The sequence below is a fragment of the Oncorhynchus clarkii genome, chromosome 21, assembly GCF_045791955.1.
Source record: "Oncorhynchus clarkii lewisi isolate Uvic-CL-2024 chromosome 21, UVic_Ocla_1.0, whole genome shotgun sequence".
NCBI lineage: Eukaryota > Metazoa > Chordata > Actinopteri > Salmoniformes > Salmonidae > Oncorhynchus > Oncorhynchus clarkii.
This window is the reverse complement of record NC_092167.1, coordinates 9,835,687-9,854,933: the sequence shown is the minus strand read 5'-3', so window position 1 is coordinate 9,854,933 and position 19,247 is coordinate 9,835,687. Positions and strand designations below refer to the sequence as shown.

Sequence of the window (19,247 nt, the reverse complement as noted above, 5' to 3'; positions counted from 1 at the left end):
GCCAGATCCTCTTTACTTGTGTGCTTTGCTCATTTACAAATAGCTACAATAAGTTACAACACTGGGTTGATGCTAAACCTCTCCTGTCACAAACACTCTAGTTAATCATATCAATGGGACAACTGTCATGGTAATTTATAGATGGCAGAAAGTGAGTGATCGATCAGCAGGTAGTCTAAAAATAAGAGACAGCACCCTACCCTTCCCCCGAAACTCTCATCTCCTCATTTCACTGCATTCTGAATGAAAGTGGATTGTTCCAGGCAGGGTATAGTGCATATGCAGCAGTCCTTTAGATGTGCAGGTTGTTATGGTGAAGGAGGAGGAACAACAACAAGCTTTTTTCCCAGCTCATTCATAATCACTGGTAACAACTGGAAATCAAAGGGAAGCTATTCTCTCTGATATTTCAGGAGAAAAATATGGACGTTTTGGTGACTTCTGGTTCTTACTAATGAATTGGGGATTCGAAATGTTCACCTTCAATACAGGATTAACACTACAGAGTTCCGTAGGAATCACAAGAAACTGAGTGTTGAGAGTACCTCGACTTTCTCTCATATCACTATTTAATCCAAGGTTTGATTAAGGTAATCAAATTGTATTTACATTAATAAGTAAAACAGAAAAGATGTTACAGGGCAAAATGACTGCCAATGCAATTATTAACTACATACAGTGACCTCTCTAGTGACAGAACCCAAATCACAACTCATAAGACTACATGTCCTTCAACATGCTCCAACATGCTCCAACATGCTCCAAAATTCTTCAACATGCTCCAACATGCTCCAACATGCTCCAACATGCGCCAACATTCTTCAACATGCTTTAACATGCTTCAACATTCTTCAACATGCTCCAACATTCTCCAACACGCTTCACCATGCTCCAACATTCTTCAACATGCTCTAATATGCTTCAACATGCTCCGACATGCTTCAACATGCTTCGACATGCTCCGACATGCTCCGGCATTCTCCAACATGCTCCGACATTCTCCAACACGCTTCACCATGCTCCAACATTCTTCAACATGCTCTAATATGCTTCAACATGCTCTAATATGCTCCAACATGCTCCAACATGCTTCACCATGCTCCAACTTTCTTCAACATGCTCTAATATGCTTCAACATGCTCTGACATTCTCCAACATGCAAGGTCCTCAGATTCATAGAGGTTAAACTGGTTCTCAGAGACACCGCAGGGACAGCGGCCAGCTCTGGGAATGGAGAAAGGGCACCCATCTAAGTCCTGAGTGTAAGGGCTCATCATTTGATTCATACCTGACATCATTGTGTGTCTTTCAACTTGAGCAGCCTGATAAACTGACATCCTTGTGTAGGTTTCGACTTGGGCAGCCTGATAAACTGACATCATAGTGTATGTTTCGATTTGGGCAGTCTGATAAACTGACATTATCGTGTATGTTTCGACTTGGGAAGCCTGATAAACTGAGAGAAATCACTGATGGATGGCCGACTGCTTCAGCGATAAACCTCATGTCTCCTTGGTATAGGTGATATATAAAAATACGGGATTCCTCTTCTTTTTTGTAAATCAGAGACCTTGTGGGTGTCACTTTGGACACGATTTCCTGTTACTCCCTTATACTCTCATTGGCTGACTTCCTTCTCACCCCCAAGAAATTATGATTGGCAGCGGTTGGATGAGGGTAAAATGTAGGCTACAGTCACATAGAGATGGATACATAATGAATTTCTTGCAGGTAAAACAGATGATATAGTTCCAGATGACTTAGTACCAGATGACTTAGTACCAGATGACATAGTACCAGATGATATAGTACCAGATGATATAGTACCAGATGATATAGTACCAGATGATATAGTACCAGATGACTTAGTACCAGATGATATAGTAGTACCAGATGACATAGTACCAGATGGTATAGTACCAGATGATATAGTACCAGATGGTATAGTACCAGATGGTATAGTACCAGATGGTATAGTACCAGATGATATAGTACCAGATGACATAGTACCAGATGGTATAGTACCAGATGACATAGTACCAGATGGTATAGTACCAGATGATATAGTACCAGATGGTATAGTACCAGATGACATGGTGGCATACTCTTCTGAGAGCCCCGACCTGCATTGTGAGCCACTGTCGCTGTGGTGTCATATGCAGACATAAATGTTTAATTAACTCAGATGTTCCCAAATATAATATGTGAGAACAATGTGGCCCTTTATACAAGCACATTGGTGTGACGTTTAGTCCCCCTGGGATGGGTTTGAGACAGTTCAAATCTACTGTCCTTTACAACAAAACAGATTAGGTCAATAGGATACAAACAAAATGTTATTTCAACCTCGACTGATAAGTTGATGTTTAATTTAGTTCTGTTATTATATCTTTGTTTTAGTATGGTAGGGCGTGAGTTGGGTTTGCAGTCTATGTTTGTTTTTCTATGTTGGTTTTTGAGTTCGGCCTAGTATGGTTCTCAATCAGAGGCAGCTGTCAATTGTTGTCCCTGATTGAGAATCATACTTAGGTAGCCTGGGTTTCACTTTTGGGTTGTGGGTGTTTGTTTTCCGTGTGAGTGTTTGGTCCACACGGTACTGTTTCGGTTTTGTATATTCACGTCATCGTTTGTTGTTTTGTTCGAGTGTTCTATTGTCTTTATTAAAAAAACATTATGGACACTTACCACACTGCGCATTGGTCCTCCGATCCTTCTCGCTACTCCTCCTCAGAAGAGGAGGACGAGAACCCTTACAATTTAACACTAAAACATGACCTTTTTCTCTGTTATTCTTATAACTTCCAATGTAAGCAACAAGAATCGAATGCCACAAACACACAATTTCCAACTCAAGACTACTAAGCCATTCACAGCCTCCTCTGTCCCAAACCAAAGAAAACAACTACTATAGCCGCCTGGACATTAAGCTCCTTTATTGCAAAGTGAAGTAACTGAAGCAATGCTACTTCACACAAATTGCAAGTGATGTCTCCCAATTCAAATGAGCTGCCAACCACTTGACTCAACATACAGCCTAAAGGCACACTTGAAGAAAAATGTCTAACTGGGAAAGTAATTACGTGCTCTGAATGATGTGCTAAAGGGAGGAAAGACCAAATTAAATGACAAGGTGTTGAATGTTTCTCTACATCTACCAGCCATGTGCGTGCTAAACATACACACGCGCCACAAAGAGTCCCTGTAGTGTTACGCTAATGGCACCTTAAAGGGTCGTGACCTCCATCTTACTGTCAACACATTACATATTACACCTTAACAGGCGGTCATCAGGGCTTATTTAGAAAAGCAATAGAGTATTGATATCCTGCTCAATACTTTAAGGAGGGTGCAGGGCGGTTTAGCTGCTGGCCTTATGATAGACTGCTTAGATATGTAGTTAAAATGGTTAAACAATCTCAGACAGGCAAGCACCTAATTACTTCTCCCATCCAATCCATTTAGTGGAGAAGCAACATGATAGCGCTCATATCGCCGAGCAAGTTCATCTGCGGAATTACAAATCAAATGTTCATCCGTGTATCATTAAGAAGGTCTCAATCTCCCAAAGTTCGTCTTCAGAAATCACACTCAAGACATGTAACCGTATCCACAGGAGGACCTTCGCTAGCAAATTAAATGTCAATGCCCATATGACGGGAGAGAATGAATACCATTCGTCATATGAAAGACATCTAGCCAGGGAGTAACAGGGTGAATGGGGTGGTTGACTAACTGTCATGGTTTGTCAAGGCCGAACTCATTGATGATGCAAACCTACTGTCATACTTCCCTTCAGGTAAACTAATCTGGTCACGTCAGATCTGGGTCGAACCAGCTATAGCCTACTATGATTACCATCATCAATCATTTTAGCATTATGTTGAAGAATGTAGACTATCAATGGTACTTAACCATTCCAGAGCAGCATAGGACATAGTGTGACCTTCATAAGGAGAAAAAACGTCTACCTGTCGAGAATCTCTTTGTTTCTATAAACGCACTCTTCCTGAACCTTTAGTGAAAATGTTTCGTATAAAAGTATTGTATCCCTATCGGACACTGCAGTTCACCTTTCCTAATCTCTGTCAAACACCTTCCTCCTCTCGCGGCTGTAATTACGTGGCTCTGTTCACCACGGCTGATTTGGCGGCCCTGGTAATCGCATTAAGTAATCCCTGCTTCTGAATGGATGCAACAGGATGGACATTGTCAAGGAACTTTTCCCCAACGCTTAGAGGGTGGAAGAGTGCCAGAGATGACTCTATTCCCCCTCTCTAATTGTCTCGTTCTGTTGTTATATTGGAGCTGGTTAACCTTTAGCTGACAGGTGTTTGTTATCCTGCATTGGCCATCTTACTTTTCCCTGTACTGTGCAGTGTGATGGAGTAGTGGTTCCTTCCACTGGCACTGGATTTTGTAATGGAATATTGTAGAAGGAGGGATCTTTATAGTCTTGGAGCCTCCAGGGAGACTTCAGGGGTTGATTATCTTTCTGTGTATTTAATGAATAAACAAACCTATCATAAATAACAAATTGACAGAATGACTAAATTAATGAATGTGTGGACAGATGAGTGACGTTGAGGTAGAGGGAAAGAGAGGTGTAGTCTTGATGAGATTAAGATGAGCTGGGTAGCTTCCGAGGCCTCTGTCTATGCAGGGCAGGCAGACAGGCAGGCCGGCCAGGCAGGCTGTCTATCATGGGGGAGTGGAGAGGCTAACTTAATTGGATGTGATCAATGTTTCACATGTGTGGTCATTTCTCAGATGCCCTCTCTTTGACTTAGGCATAATGGAAAATCGCTATCCTCTCACTAGCCATTACACTGGGCCCCCATTCATCTCAGCCAATCAGCGGGTCTGATGAGAGAAAACCCCACTGTCCGGTCAATCCATTAAGAGAAGTGCAATTAAGAATATAATATATAGGCCTAGCTCAAGGCATATGACAATTAGTCGTCTGGATTTTTTTGCACTATATTGCGGAGTACTTCATCTTTCTCTAGGCACATTTGATTTCACTGAAATGGTTGACGGCTGTGAAACCATATAAGATTTGAGTTTATCAAAATATATTATAGGCTATGTTGAAATGACGACGGGTGAGGCACATCGAGCCATTTAGGGATTCAATATCAGTGGCCAAATGTTGCTGCATTTCTCAACCCCATTAGCATCACAACACCTAGTCACATTCAGGCTAATAAACTGTGTTAGTGTTCTGACACAACGCCAACGAGAGGGACAGTATGTATTTTTATCTATCCACGTCTACGGCAGTTCAAGAACAATACTCCCTGATGTCATCCAATAAGGCTGTCTGAATAGACACGCAGGCCTTGAAATCTCCTTCTTTGTGGCTTTGGCATAGCTATCTGCTCTGAGTGTCATTCAAAAGACATGCTTGATGGACTGATGAATCGTTCTCTGAGCTCACTGCTCTCTGCCCAACAGAGGGCTGTAGGCACAGACTGAATCATAACATCGTAATCCATCAGATAATTAACACATTGAATGTGATGTTGTTGATGCCTTCTCTCTATGACCAAATAGGTGCCAAAGGAAAAAGGCACTAGTTATTTGGGTATTTCCCCATTTTAAATTTGTTTTTGACAGGTAGGTAGAAGTGGAACGCGCTTTGGTCAGCGCCGGGAACATTAAGTGCTCATGAATCTAATGTATACTCCCGCTGCCTCGCTCCGGCACTCGATGTAGCCGGTTTACTAACCCCTGGTCCTGGTAACCCATCATTACGTACACCTGGCAACCCACCATTACACAAACCTGACAACCCTCATTATGCACACCTGCACCTCATCATGAGGCACACACCTGGGCTCCATCACTACCCTGATTAGTCCCCCTTTATCTGGCACTCCCTAGCATCACTCTTCAGGCAGTATTAATTCTGTGTTTCTGTCCAGACGTGGCGCTTGTTTTGTATCGCTCTATGTTCATCATCATCATCATCATCATCATCATCATTATTATTATTATTAATAATAATAAACTCACCACTTGCTTCCTGACAGTGTCATCGTTACAATTACAGCTGTCGTATATGCAAAAGATACGCTGGAGGCGCTCATATCTGGTCACCAGCTTTTCATTTGTACATGAATAAAAATATAATGTTTGGAAAATCAAATCTCTCATCTGTACAGCAAGAGATCTGCTGAATGCATCTAGATTCATGTGTGACCTATACATACAGCACTTCCATCCCTCTACGCTAACAGAGAACATGGTTAGACAACCTATCTCTGGTATCAATGTTAAACTGGTACGGGGCAGGCCAGTACCAGGAGCCATACACTATCATATGTCCACACGGATTCCAGATGTCAACATTCATGGAAACCACCACCGTGCACCTCATTGTTACACACGAACACTCACACCCGCACACACACGTCACCATTTTCTGATTGCTTGGATTATTAGGCTGAGAGAAAAATACTTCTAAAGTATTTCTAAAATATAACCCTAGGGCCTATGCCATCCATCAATAGGCATTTCTAAAGCTTTAAAAAGAAATCATCACCCAACCTAAATAGTTTTCCCCAACAAGAAATAAACAAGTTACAATTCAAACCCACTGAATAAGAAATATAAATTACCCCGCAACTTGCTCTTCTCAACACTTGTTGTAACTTGACAGATTTTCACTTTGAAACTCTTTGTAATTACTCCAGAAATTGCGGTGAGAGAAAACTGTCCCTGTGTGAAGGCAGCGGGAGGGGAAAAAAAGATTTGAAAAGCACTGTGCTAAGAGCGTGCAGTGACCCATCACTGAAGCCTGGCCTCTTTGCCTGTTCGCTGCAGCCTCCCCTCCTCATGCACAAAGCCAGTGCTTTTATTACTTCAGGGGTCACTGATAATGATCCTTTCATGACTCTGTCTCAGAATAGAGAGGGCTGCACACTAACCCTGCTACTCAGATATATATATAGAGAGAGAGAGATTTTACATTTCGTTTCCTGTGCACTGCAGATCTGGGCCTGTGACCCGAGACAATACTCCAATCTAAATGTAAAACATACACATTGAAAACGTGGGTAAAACGTTTGACCTTTTCCTTTTAGATAACACAACGGTTGCACAAGAGGGATGGTTGTAAAATGCAACACCCCCTTGAGGAGTCGGCAAAAACGATCATAGTTTCATGTAAAACTTGTATGCATTCCAGTCACATATGATAAGGAAGCAGTGTACCAATGTCAAACTTGGGGCAGGGAACTGTCCAGCTGGTAGTGGCAAACACCCTCTCTTCCTTTTTCCCACGCATAGCACCGAGCGCTTAGCACCAGTTTATTAAACCCACCACAGCATGAAAGTGTGACGGCGGGACGCTGGCAGATTAAAACCACACTCCGCTCCATCACTGCCAGAATAAATGAATAACTGAGTATAATAATATATATGATAATACTCATAACACCGGGTCACAGCCAGATGGAATAATCAAATTTCCTTACCTCACCCAAACAAACAATATTTCTTCCTCCGACACTGCCCTTCTAAATGTCCTGCATTCTGTCCCAGCCAAGGTGTGCCCAGTGTGTTAGGCCATGATATTATCCATTTGTAACACTAACATTATGCCAGATCTGAGAGACTGCACTCGCCCTGACTCCTGACACTTAATAAGCATTTGTATTGGCTGGCTCCTGTAACCAATTTACTATTGAGTGTTTCTCATCCCTCTGTCATAAACGCCTGATGAGCCTAAACTCACCTCCCTTCACGGCCAAAACACCCCCCCCCCCCCCCCCCCCCCCGCAATTACTGTTTGCTGTCAAGCCAATACAGCAATTGCTTTCATCCTGAGATAAGAGGAGAATGTGTTAATCAACAGCAGCCAAAACGAAACTCCACCTTTAACCTACGCTTTGTCGGCTTTCATTTGGAAATGATCAGATCAATAGGACCACCTAAGAGTTGGCTGCTCAGCCTTCCTCATCACATCGGTGCTGAACAGATTCAACACAGTCAGACTCTACACTAGGACCAATCATACAGCTACAGCCTGATGCTAATCTGCTAATGGGGACGAAGGCTCAGAGAGAGAGAGAGCCCTTATTAGGCTGATTAATCAGACCTCAAATGGGATTTCCTAATCAGATTATGAGAAAGCACAGATCGTTAACTGGGGAGACGGGACGGCTGAGAGAGGGAGAGGGAAAAAAGTTTTTATCTGGGTTTATTATTATTTATTTATTATTATTTTTTTCAACTTATTTTAACTAGGAAAGTCAGTTTAGAACAAATTCTTATTTACAATGACGGCCTACCAAGAGGTAAAAGGCCTCCTGCGGGGACGGGGGATATAAAATAAAAAAACACGACAACAACACAGCATGGTAGCAACACAACATGGCAGCAGCTCAACATGGTAGCAGCACAAAACATGGTACAACATTATTGAGCACAAACAACAGCACGGAGGGCAAGAAGGTAGATGCAACAATCACCTCAAAGCTTCACATTGAGTAGAACACATTACAAGTGAGTAGTTTGAGGCCTGACTCCTAAAATGTTGCAACTGCCAACGCATAAACAAACAGAAATCCATCTTTTCCTCTGCGAGGGGATCGTATTGAGTAAAACCCAAACTTCCAGGAAGAATCTGGTGGCAGCCTCCAGGAGAGAAGCTACACCTCATTTGGCACAGCTCAACGGGGGGACAAGGAGAAATCACGCTGAGACATGATGAGAGAATAAACAAATAAGCACTAAGGCAAACCAACACAACCTAGGGAGCATTTTAAAGAATGCTAAATATCCATTATTCACCTCAAATAAAATATATATAGTTGGTTAATCTGCTCTTTTTTATTGAGGAAACATTTAAAAAGCACCGGTTGTTGTGGTGGGATGAGCAGGAAAACCTGGAGTGCTGTGGTTGAAACTGGTGAATCTAAAAGTTTAAGGATTTCAACAGATGCCTTAGTTTAGCATTTAGGTAAACAGGAAGCAGTGCATCTCATTATTGCCCAGAATAGAGCACAGTGTGTTTCACCTTTGGCCCATTGAGGTTCTCAGCAAGAGCCATCCCTAGTGTAATGTGTGACCTTTAGCTTAAACGATGAACACGCAGAGCCTAGAGTATCCCTGCACATTGTTAAAATGGTGCTGGAACTGACCCTGTGTATAGTATGCTTACTTACTTTAGTGTGTTCTTCTTATTTTTATATCTTGTGTGTTTTTGTTCTATCTTGTTATTTTTAGTATTACATTGTTACTGATTTCTGCATTGTTGGGTTTAGAGATGTGTCACCAACCTTTTCTGAGTCAAGATCACTTTCTGAGTCAAAATGCAAGCCTATGCAACATTAACCAATTAAAAACAGTTCTGTAGCAATGAGGTTTGTGCAGCAGGCTACAGGCCCAATACATTATCACTGCATATTGGCTAAGCTTGACTTGCCCTGTCAATGTTGTTCTTCTCAGACCATTTTGAAACTATTTCAAAACTGTAGGAACATGATCACACTGGTAATAGATGATGTGTTGTATTACTTGTGAGGCACAGCTAAGTGAGTATAATAATGTGCTTATTTTACTGGACTGATGGCCTGCATCTGATGGTCAGACTGGGGGATGGAGGGAGCAGCGGTAAGGTTGACCTCTCACCAGACTTACCATCCTCACTCCCGCCCTCCGTTCAGAAAAGGGGACACATTCTTCCAGCTGATGACGAAACTTAAGTTGCACGGCATTACTTCTGCTTCGTGCACCAATTCATGTTGTTACTCCTATGACCAGAGAACGTGAAATATTCCTCTATATTAAAAAAAGACAAGGCGTTAATAACAACAATGTGAGCTTGTCGAAACACTTTGCTACTCATTCATTACAGCTGCAGTGCTGGTTGTAGCGCGAGTGAAAGTAAGGAGAATGCACATTTTATGGTTCATAAAAGTGCTGAACGAAGTGTTGACAGTGCTGAATAACAACTTAAACATGAACTTGCTCATAAAAACTGCCACTCTTCGCTGTATTAGTTGAGTTTCTATCTAGTCATGGTTTTAAAGGTTTTGAAGTCTCACATTATCAACTTTGCTGGCTTCCAGGCTTCTTTTTACAGTCTATGGCATGAGGAAACTGTACAGACACGTTGATCTGAGCTATCTGATTGGCCAACGGTAGGCCTATAGGTGCACTTGATTTGCTCTCGGGGTCTGCTGGGTATGCATAGTTGTACCTTCAGACACATAAAATGGTTGAAAATGGGAACACTTTGCCTTCCCAGCACTAGGGCTTCCCAGCACAGCTATACCATATCAAATCCCCTACACTAAAATGTTCAACTCATTTACCTGCGCATGGTTCCAGTCTTTTTTGCCTCTTCCCTTTTCAAACTAATCTGACCCGGTGAATGGTGGTGCCCTATACCAGCAAACACAGCTACTTCTGTTAGGATGACATTTCAACTTGATAGAAGTGAAAAGGTTACTTACTTGGAAATCAAGGTTGCAGACTTCTTTCAGGCAAATAGCAGAGTTGGAACATTTTCTTTACTCCATTGATGGTCTAAGAAAGAGAGAACTATTAGCTGGGATATATTACAAGCACAAAAGCGCAAAATTGTGCAAGAAGTACAGTGAGTAGGCGAGCAGTTCGAAATGCTTACAAAGTGCCTTTGAATTGCCCAATACATGTACTGCATTGCTTTGTTCCTTTTGAAGCTTTCCCAGTAAACAGTGGAACATATTGCATTGCTTTGTTCCCTTTGAAGCTTTCCCAGTAAACACTGGAACATCACAACTAGCGTTCCTGGGAAGAGCGCATATTATTAAAATAAGGTATACAAGATTGACTCATTTTTAAAAGGGACATTTTCATATTTTTTGCATGTGAAGGAAGTGCTGCTATACTGTACATGCTTATATACATTACCGAATGTATTGTACAATAATAGATCATGTACCATCACACTATGTGAGAAAACTACTAAAATCATGTTTTTTCGAACAGAAAAACATTAGACTACAGATAAATTGGGCTTCTGTTAATCCACAGTGTTGCAGTTCAAGGCTCCTCATAGTTCAGCTTGTCAACTTTTCTCTGTGTTTGACTGATTTACTATCGTTACACTGGTAGGTTGGCCTTGCCACCGAGGGCTGAGACAGAAGTGAATTTAATCTCAAGAGACAAGGACTTTTTCATTCTGGTCAATTATCATTTTTCAGGTACCCTCATCTGAATCGTATGACAAAGAGGGGGATCAAAATCACAGTCATTTCTCTGTGAAGGATGGATCCTCATCTGGCTTTTGCAGAAAGGGCTGCATGCATTTGAATTCATCCGAATCTAACATCTCCCCCACCGGAGTAATAGGTCAATTGTGCTCAAAGCTTAAAAGTTTGTAGAGAAAGAGAATTCTGCCCCTTTCATTTTTCATCACTTGAGTTACCATGTTCAAAATGGGCTACTGGCCTTTGTGAGGCCATTGTCACATAAAACAGTTCTTAACGTCTATCATTTGTAGGTCTCTGCCGATCAAGTACTGTAGCCGCTGATGGGGCTGACTAATACTCCAATGCAGCATCCATTTTCATCATAGCTCAGACAGCTTGGAAAATCATTTACACAGCTCCATCTCAGAAAACAAGACGGGGTACGGATCTGAAGTCTTTCCTTCCAGCTCTTCTCCCCCCGTGGATCCACCGCTTTTCTTCATGTCCAGCCCTTCGCTTGCACTGTCTCATTTCTTAGACCAGTATCAGTTTGTTGTTTACCCTATCTTGACTGGATGTTTGCCAATGAACCCCCCCCCCCCCCCCCCCTTTTCTGCTCATCCTAACTTTCTCTCAAAACTCTTACAAAGGAAAATTGGCAGAAGCATTACAGACTAACAGTGAAAGATAGGCTACTCCATCGAAAAACCTCTACTCTAAATGTTCCACCATTGGAACCTCACAGCTAATGTAACGGCATTGATATAAATGCCGACACTGTCATGAGAGGAAGCAATTACACTGTGTTCAGATCAGAGTTTCTGAAGTTATAGATTTTAAACTGCAACTATTGCTATTAACCAAATATATCAGAAAACAACCCTTAGTTCTTGTCTTTCTAGTCTTTCAGGCGGCTTCCTCAGACGCTCTTCGAACCTCTTGACTTCGGCAGTGACTGTGAATAACTTCATTGATGTGTTTGACCATGAAATCGGTCAATGATCTCCATTAGTAAAGATATCAGATTTCCCCCGAGGAGTCTGCTGATGTTGGTTTAGACTTGCAGCAAGAAAGCTCTTCCAACAGGCTCTGATACATTTGAGAAACCAGTCGTGCAGAACCTTGCTTTGTCACAATGTCCTTCTGTAGATGAGAGACATTCAACGCCGGCATTTCCTGAGGCCCCCTAAAACGTAATGTCTGATTACTGCTCTATGCTCTTTCTTAGTTCGCTTGACATGACATACAAGTCCTAGTAGGACCCTAATCAGCATTCAATTTCTGCTGTTGCAGTGTTTTGTTTGTTTTGTTCTACATATAAACTCAAAAAGCAAGACTAGTAATTCACACAGCAGTCATTAGCTCAGAGTAAGGTAAAACATTTTTTTTTTTAAAACATATCAATTATCAATGCACAAATAGGATACCTTCAATCAGTCGGCAATTCGCTTTTTGTAACTGTTAATGAACCATGAATAAAGTTCAGTATCCTGCTTAGCAACAGCTATGCTCTGCATTTCTCGTCATCAATTGGGTCAAGTCATGTCTCTCCAAAACCATATTTAGCACAAACCAATACTCTATAGTGTATGTCAACGTGCTAAATGTCAAGCATGTTGACTGGGGATGGAAAGCCCAGAACAATGGAACTACCGCTAGCTGGCACATACATCTACACATGAATGAATGTGGACAAGTTGACATGATGTATAGCGACAAGACATGTGTTTCCTCACTGAAGTGTCACCTGTATGTCTTATCTTCCTGCCTCTAACCCTCCTGGTGAAACCTCAGGCTGTTGGCATAGTAGGCAGTGAAAGGATCACACGTGTGAATTCTCATGGATGATTTCATTCCGTGCCTGCTGTACACACCCAAGACTGTCAGGGCATTCAGGAAAGGTGCTGCTAGTACACCCCAAAGCAAGATGCAAACCAGGACAAAGTTTGTGCGAATCAACTGAAGTAGAGCAAACAGCTAGGAGCTGAATAAGTATGTTCAAAAGGAGAAACAGTCATGTTTAGCTCATTTTGGTTCTGTTGAATAACTCACTGGGTTTTCAAGTGGTAATCCTGTTGCCTGCTGTGTGCAAATTGGAAGTTAGATGTGCTCTTTCAGAGCAGGGTTCTTCTCTATTCTGAAGAAATGGTGTCGATGAAACAGGGTTGCAGTCAGAAGTGCAGAACTATCCAGGTCAAAGAACGTCCCTTTTCAAGGCATTTCTGACCAGAGGCCACATTAACTCAGAACTGACATCACCAATTAACAGAATCAGATTTGACAGCAAGTTTCCTTCAGGCCGGGTCCCCTGACAAAGTCAGCACATTGACAAACAAAAATAACCTTCATCGGAGTCAGTGCTGTAATGAATGCTTTTGCTGCTAGGCCTTGATTTTTGATTGGCTCTGGGCTCGAGTTTTGATGAGATGCTGTGTCGGGCGCACTGTATTTGCTCCTACCAATCCGCAAACCCAATTAGCTGTGTCTCGAGGGGCATGAGAGTGGGGATTTATGTGCCAAAGTCCGGCAGCCTGGTGCCTCTGGAGATTCTGAGTTGTGGTGTCCATCAGAACACTGGGGAATGCAATTCTGCAGGCGAGGAGAGGGAGAGCAAGAGAGCTGAGGGGGGCTAACTGTGCGGCTGAGACCTTGTGTCTTCAAATTGCCAAAGCGCTGCATCATAAGTTCTTCTTGCGTCCACATTCCTAATTAATTAATGAGGCTGATTTTGTTCTGTCTTCACGGCTTATTGGTTTGTCCGTCCCTGTTGAAGAACTGTATGAACACTGAGGCCGATCTTCCCCAGTGGAAAGTCCCTTCATCGTACTGCTTACCTGGCTCAATTATAGGATTTGCTCATACATCTCTGTTGCACTTCTTCCCCTGTGGCCGTTCATGTTTGAAAAGTAAACTATGTGATCATTGTCTAAGAAATCAGGCACTATTAGTAAAGTCTGTGAGCATCATTTAATGAAGCAGTAACCGTTTTGGACAGCTATTCCTGCCGGGACGGCCCCTCACTGTAATGCAAATGAGTTGAGAGAAAAGTGGGAAACTGAAGTGTTTAATATACAGCATGATTAATTTATGACAGTGCCTGTGAAATATATAGCTGGGCTTTCGAGACTGAGCGCTAATTGGAGGAGTTTGTTTTTTTGAGCAATTTTAAGAGGCTTGTTCTGACAATGTCAATGGGTAGAGCATTAGGACATTCATTAGCATCTTTTTGAGAGGACTTGATCAAGAATGCCTGGTATTGGTGAAAATATGTAACCATTGTCTAAAGTGTCATAATGTTGGGTCCAGCACAGCAAAAGTTATAAACAATAAGCAATGTTGAGGGACTGATGGAAGCTGATTAACACACTATGCAGGCGTGTTTAAGGTCAGGAGAGCAGACAATGTTGAGGGACTGATGGAAGCTGATTAACACACTATGCAGGCCTGTTTAAGGTCAGGAGAGCAGACAATGTTGAGGGACTGATGGAAGCTGATTAACACACTATGCAGGCCTGTTTAAGGTCAGGAGAGCAGACAATGTTGAGGGACTGATGGAAGCTGATTAACACACTATGCAGGCCTGTTTAAGGTCAGGAGAGCAGACAATGTTGAGGGACTGATGGAAGCTGATTAACACACTATGTTGGCGTGTTTAAGGTCAGGAGAGCAGACAATGTGAGAAATCCCATTAACAGGCTCTGAGGTACCGTGTGAATTCCATCTTCTTTTTGACTCTGTGCTAATAGCAGCATGCGTGGTCGGGTTATATACAACCTGTCATGTATTCATCTATACTGAGGCTTTTGCATTGGGAGGGGAATGAGAGGTAATGACAGTAAGATGAAGCAGAGATAAGACCTACCTAAGTGATTTCTGTCACGATCACCCTCTGCTCCCACCTGTCCTGACATCGCCTCTCAAAGTCTTAGTGTCTGTGATTGCTGTGCATTGGGAATCTGATGCTTGGATCAAGGTTGTATTCCGTGGATTAGCATCCGTCAGCCTGTTTCATTTCCAGTCACACATCACAGGGCTTTGGGCTGGAGATTACTGCAAGGGAATGTTGTCGCCCACTTGTCTGGCATGTGGCACATTTTGTTCCTCCCTTATCTGACACAGTTGAAGTTGTCTCTCTACAAGTGTTAGACAGATTCTACTGCAGGTCAATGACCACAGAGAACCTTCATGCATTAATGATTCTTGAACCGCAATTCCCACAACCCACTGTGAGGAAGCTACACAGGTTGCAAGTGTGTGTCCTGGATTGTACCTGGCGGTAACAAAATGAGTCAAGTCAAGCTACAGAACAAAAGGTGCGGTTCAGAGACAACTTGAACCTGTTGGAAAAACTGCCAAGTAATGTGAACAGGGTAGTATGGTTATAGGTATTCCCTTTAACTATAGCACATTTTCCCTTGAGCTATTCCTATGTGTTATACATCTATTCTATCTGACCTGTGCAAACGGGAGCAGCCAGGAAAGCAGGCAAGAACATTCAGGTGAATGGAACAACCTGCTCAAGGACAATGTAGCTTGGCTTTGTCGTCAAGCTCTGTGTCAAAGGAGAAAGGTAGAGGAAGAGGCTGAAAATACAAAAACAATGAAGTGGAACAAATCCAACAGGCCCATGTTTTATCTCCTTCCTTTCATCTGCCTTTCCTTTCACTCCTGCTATCTTCCTCCATCTTAATGAGCAGCAGAGCTTTCCATCTACGGAGAGTGCAGGAGCAATACATCACAAGCAGGACACAGAGGGGGGACGGGGAGAGGACAGGGGTGTGGTGACGGCGATGGTGGCAGAACACTATACAGGGCAATTAAGATTGAGTAGACAGCCACGCTGATTCACACAGAAGGAGAGAGAGCGACATCATGGCGGAGAACGACACAGGCGTCCTGTGTTCTCTTTAAAGAGGGAGCCTATATTTGGAAAAAGGTATTAATGCTTTATTATATCTATGGTGTGAATTTAAATGATTGCTGTTACTCTATTCAGTTTACAAGGTTAAGATTCCATTTGTGATTGAAGTAGGATAAACTCCATTATACTGATTATGTACGGTGCATTCAGAAAGTATTCAGACCCCTTGACTTTTCCCACATTTTATGTTACAGCCTTATTCTAAAATGTATTCAATTGTTTTTTTTTCTCTCATCAATCTACATACGATACCCCACAAAAATTTTTTTTAGAAATGTTTGCAAATGTATTAAACATAACTGAAATATCACATTTTCATAAGTATTGAGAAACTTAGTCAGTACTTTGTTGAAGCACCTTTGGTAGCGATTACAGCCTTGAGTCTTCTTGGGTATGACGCTACAAGTTTGGCACACCTGTATCTGGGGAGTTTCTCCCATTCTTCTCTGCAGAATTATCAAGCTCTGTCAGGTTGGATGGGGAGCATCGCTGCACAGCTATTTTCAGGTCTCTTCAGAGATTTTTAGATCGGACTCAAGTCTGGGGTCTGGCTGGGCCACTCAAGGATGTTCAGAGACTTGTCCCGAAGACACTATTGTATTGTCTTGACTGTGGGCTTAGGGTCGTTGTTCTGTTGGATGGTGAACCTTCGCCCCAGTCTGATGTCCTGAGCGCTCTCAAGCAGGTTTTCATCAAGGATCTCTCTGTACTTTGCACCGTTCATCTTTCCCTCAATCTTGACTAGTCTTCCAGTCCCTGCCACTGAAAAACATCCCCACAACATTATGTTGACACCACCATGCTTCACCGTAGAGATGGTGCCAGGTTTCCTCCAGATGTGTTCTTGGGGACCTTCAATGCTGCAGAAATGTGAAGCTCGACACAATCCTGTCTCTGAGCTCTACGGACAATTCCTTCAACCTCATGGCTGGTTTTTTGCTCTGACATGCACCGTCAACTGTGGGACCTTATATAGACAGATGTGTGTGCCTTTCCAAATAATGTCCAATCAATTGAATTTACCACAGGTAGACTACAATCAAGTTGTAGAAACATCTCAAGGATGATCAATGGAAACAGGATGCACCTGAGCTCCATTTCTAATCTCAAAGCAAAGGGTCTGAATACTTATGTAAATAAGGTATTTCTGTTTTTAAAAACCTGTTTTCACTTTACCATTATGGGGTATTGTGTGTAGATTGATGAAGAAAAACATTTATTTAACCCATTTTGGAATAAGGCTGTATCGTAATTTTTTTGGGGGGGGGAGAAAAAGACTCTGAATACTTTCCCAAAAGCACTGTGTGTGTGAGAGGACTCCACTTGCGTTATATGACAGTTAAATCATAGTACCTACCAGCAAGTTAACATCTAATAACACATTCTAGGAAAGACTGTCCCCTGAGTACCATGCTGAATCCGGTGTGCAATTCACTGTGCATTCTCAAATAACACTTGACTCATCCAATCACCGAGATGTCCTGGCTGTTCATACTGGCATAAACCCTAAAGTACTCCACGAGTCATGACTTTGGTATTTTGGTGCTGAGAGTAAAACCACTCAGACGCGGCGTTTCAAATGGCCTTAATCTACTAAAGAAAACATTCCATCTTGACCTGAATGCATATCTCTTGCCCTTGTCTCTCCCATAAAGTGGGTAGTGCATTGAGTCCTCCACATCCCACACATTATGAGACTGAACCCTACACTGTACAACAACTGACTGCACTCGTACGATAAGGGCTCATTACCCAGAGTCAATTGATGTCCTCAATGTAATACATTCAGAGAGAGAGAGAACGAGATGAACTCTCTTAATGCAGTGAAAAGGCTAGAGTCGTTATAGATCCTCAAAACCACCATACTAACCATATCATACCAGTATTATCAACATTCAGCGACCAATATAAATAACGTTTTTGTTCACACTTCCATTTCACCAAATCATCACATTCCAAAGTCCTTACATACACTACTATGTGGACACCTGCTTGTCGAACATCTCATTCCAAAATCATGGCCATTAATATGTAGCTGGTCCCCCCCCCCCCCCTTTGCTGTTATAACAGCTTCCATTCTTCTGGGAAGGCTTTCCACATTGCTACGGTAAAGCCTTCCCAGCATTTCCTGTAGCTGATGTTGGGCGATTAGGCCTGGCTCGCAGTCAGCGTTCCAATTCACCCCAAAGGTGTTCGATGGGGTTAAGGTCAGGGCTCTGCAGGCCAGTTAAGTTCTTCCACACCAATCTAAAAAAAACATTTCTGTATGGATGTCGCTTTGTGCACGGGGGCATTGTCATGTTAAAACAAGAAAGGACCTTCCACAAACTGTTGCCACAAAGTTGGAAGCACAGAATCATCTAGAATGTATGCTGTAGCTTTAAGATTTCCCTTCACTGGAACAGGGCAGAAATTTGACGAAGTGACTTGTTGGAAAGGTGACGGAGCCACGTTGAAAGTCACTGAGCTCTTCAGTAAGGCCATTCTACTGCCAATGTTTGTCTATGGAGATTATTGCTGTGTGCTCGATGTTATACACCTGTCAGAAAAGGGTGTGACTGAAATAGCCAAATTTGTATATGTATATGTAGTGTACTGTAGATTGCTCTATTCATAATCACTGAAGACTTTGTTCATCAGATTGGAGGATGTGCTCCTTCACACCAGGTGTGCTTCATTTCCATAATCTAATTACTGGACCAAATTGTTTCCATTAATTCCCTAATTCCATGTTGCTCCAAGTTTGTTCCCAGCATCTGTAAAAGATCCAGAGACCTGTTCCTCTCCCTGTACCCGTGAGACAGCTGGCTCTGGACCTTCACTGTAGAACAGGGCGTAATGGAACCAAGCTTTATAGAGGAGGCCTCAGCGCAGGGCAGGGCCAATGGGTTATTTCTGCAACGTGATACGACTACTGAGCCACAAACACCTAGAGAGTGGAGAGGCGGTGCGGCACCGTGTGAAAACCACAATGAGCCAGCGGCAGGCCCGCTCATTGCCATGCATAGTATGGATGGCTGTGGACAACAGGAGAGTCCCCCAGCAGTATAAAAAAGGAAACGGGATATATTGTCATTCTCTACGGGAGCGTATAACCTGGGAGATACGCTCAGATGATGACAGTGGCCATGTAGAGCGTCACA

The 19,247-nt window shown here is 42.6% G+C and overlaps 1 protein-coding gene across 3 annotated transcripts in view; it reads left to right on the top strand.

Moving 5' to 3' along the window:
* Positions 1-19,247, top strand: part of LOC139379301 (muscarinic acetylcholine receptor M2-like) — an 81,897-nt gene that overhangs the window by 44,795 nt on the left and 17,855 nt on the right. Inside the window, exon 1 of one of the 3 annotated variants that reach the window (XM_071122105.1) lies at positions 16,003-16,119. The exons of the other annotated variants lie outside the window; for them this stretch is intronic. The gene's annotated coding sequence lies outside the window, so the exon portion shown is untranslated. Of the gene's footprint in view, positions 1-16,002; positions 16,120-19,247 lie in introns of those variants that run through there. 3 annotated transcript variants of the gene reach the window in all.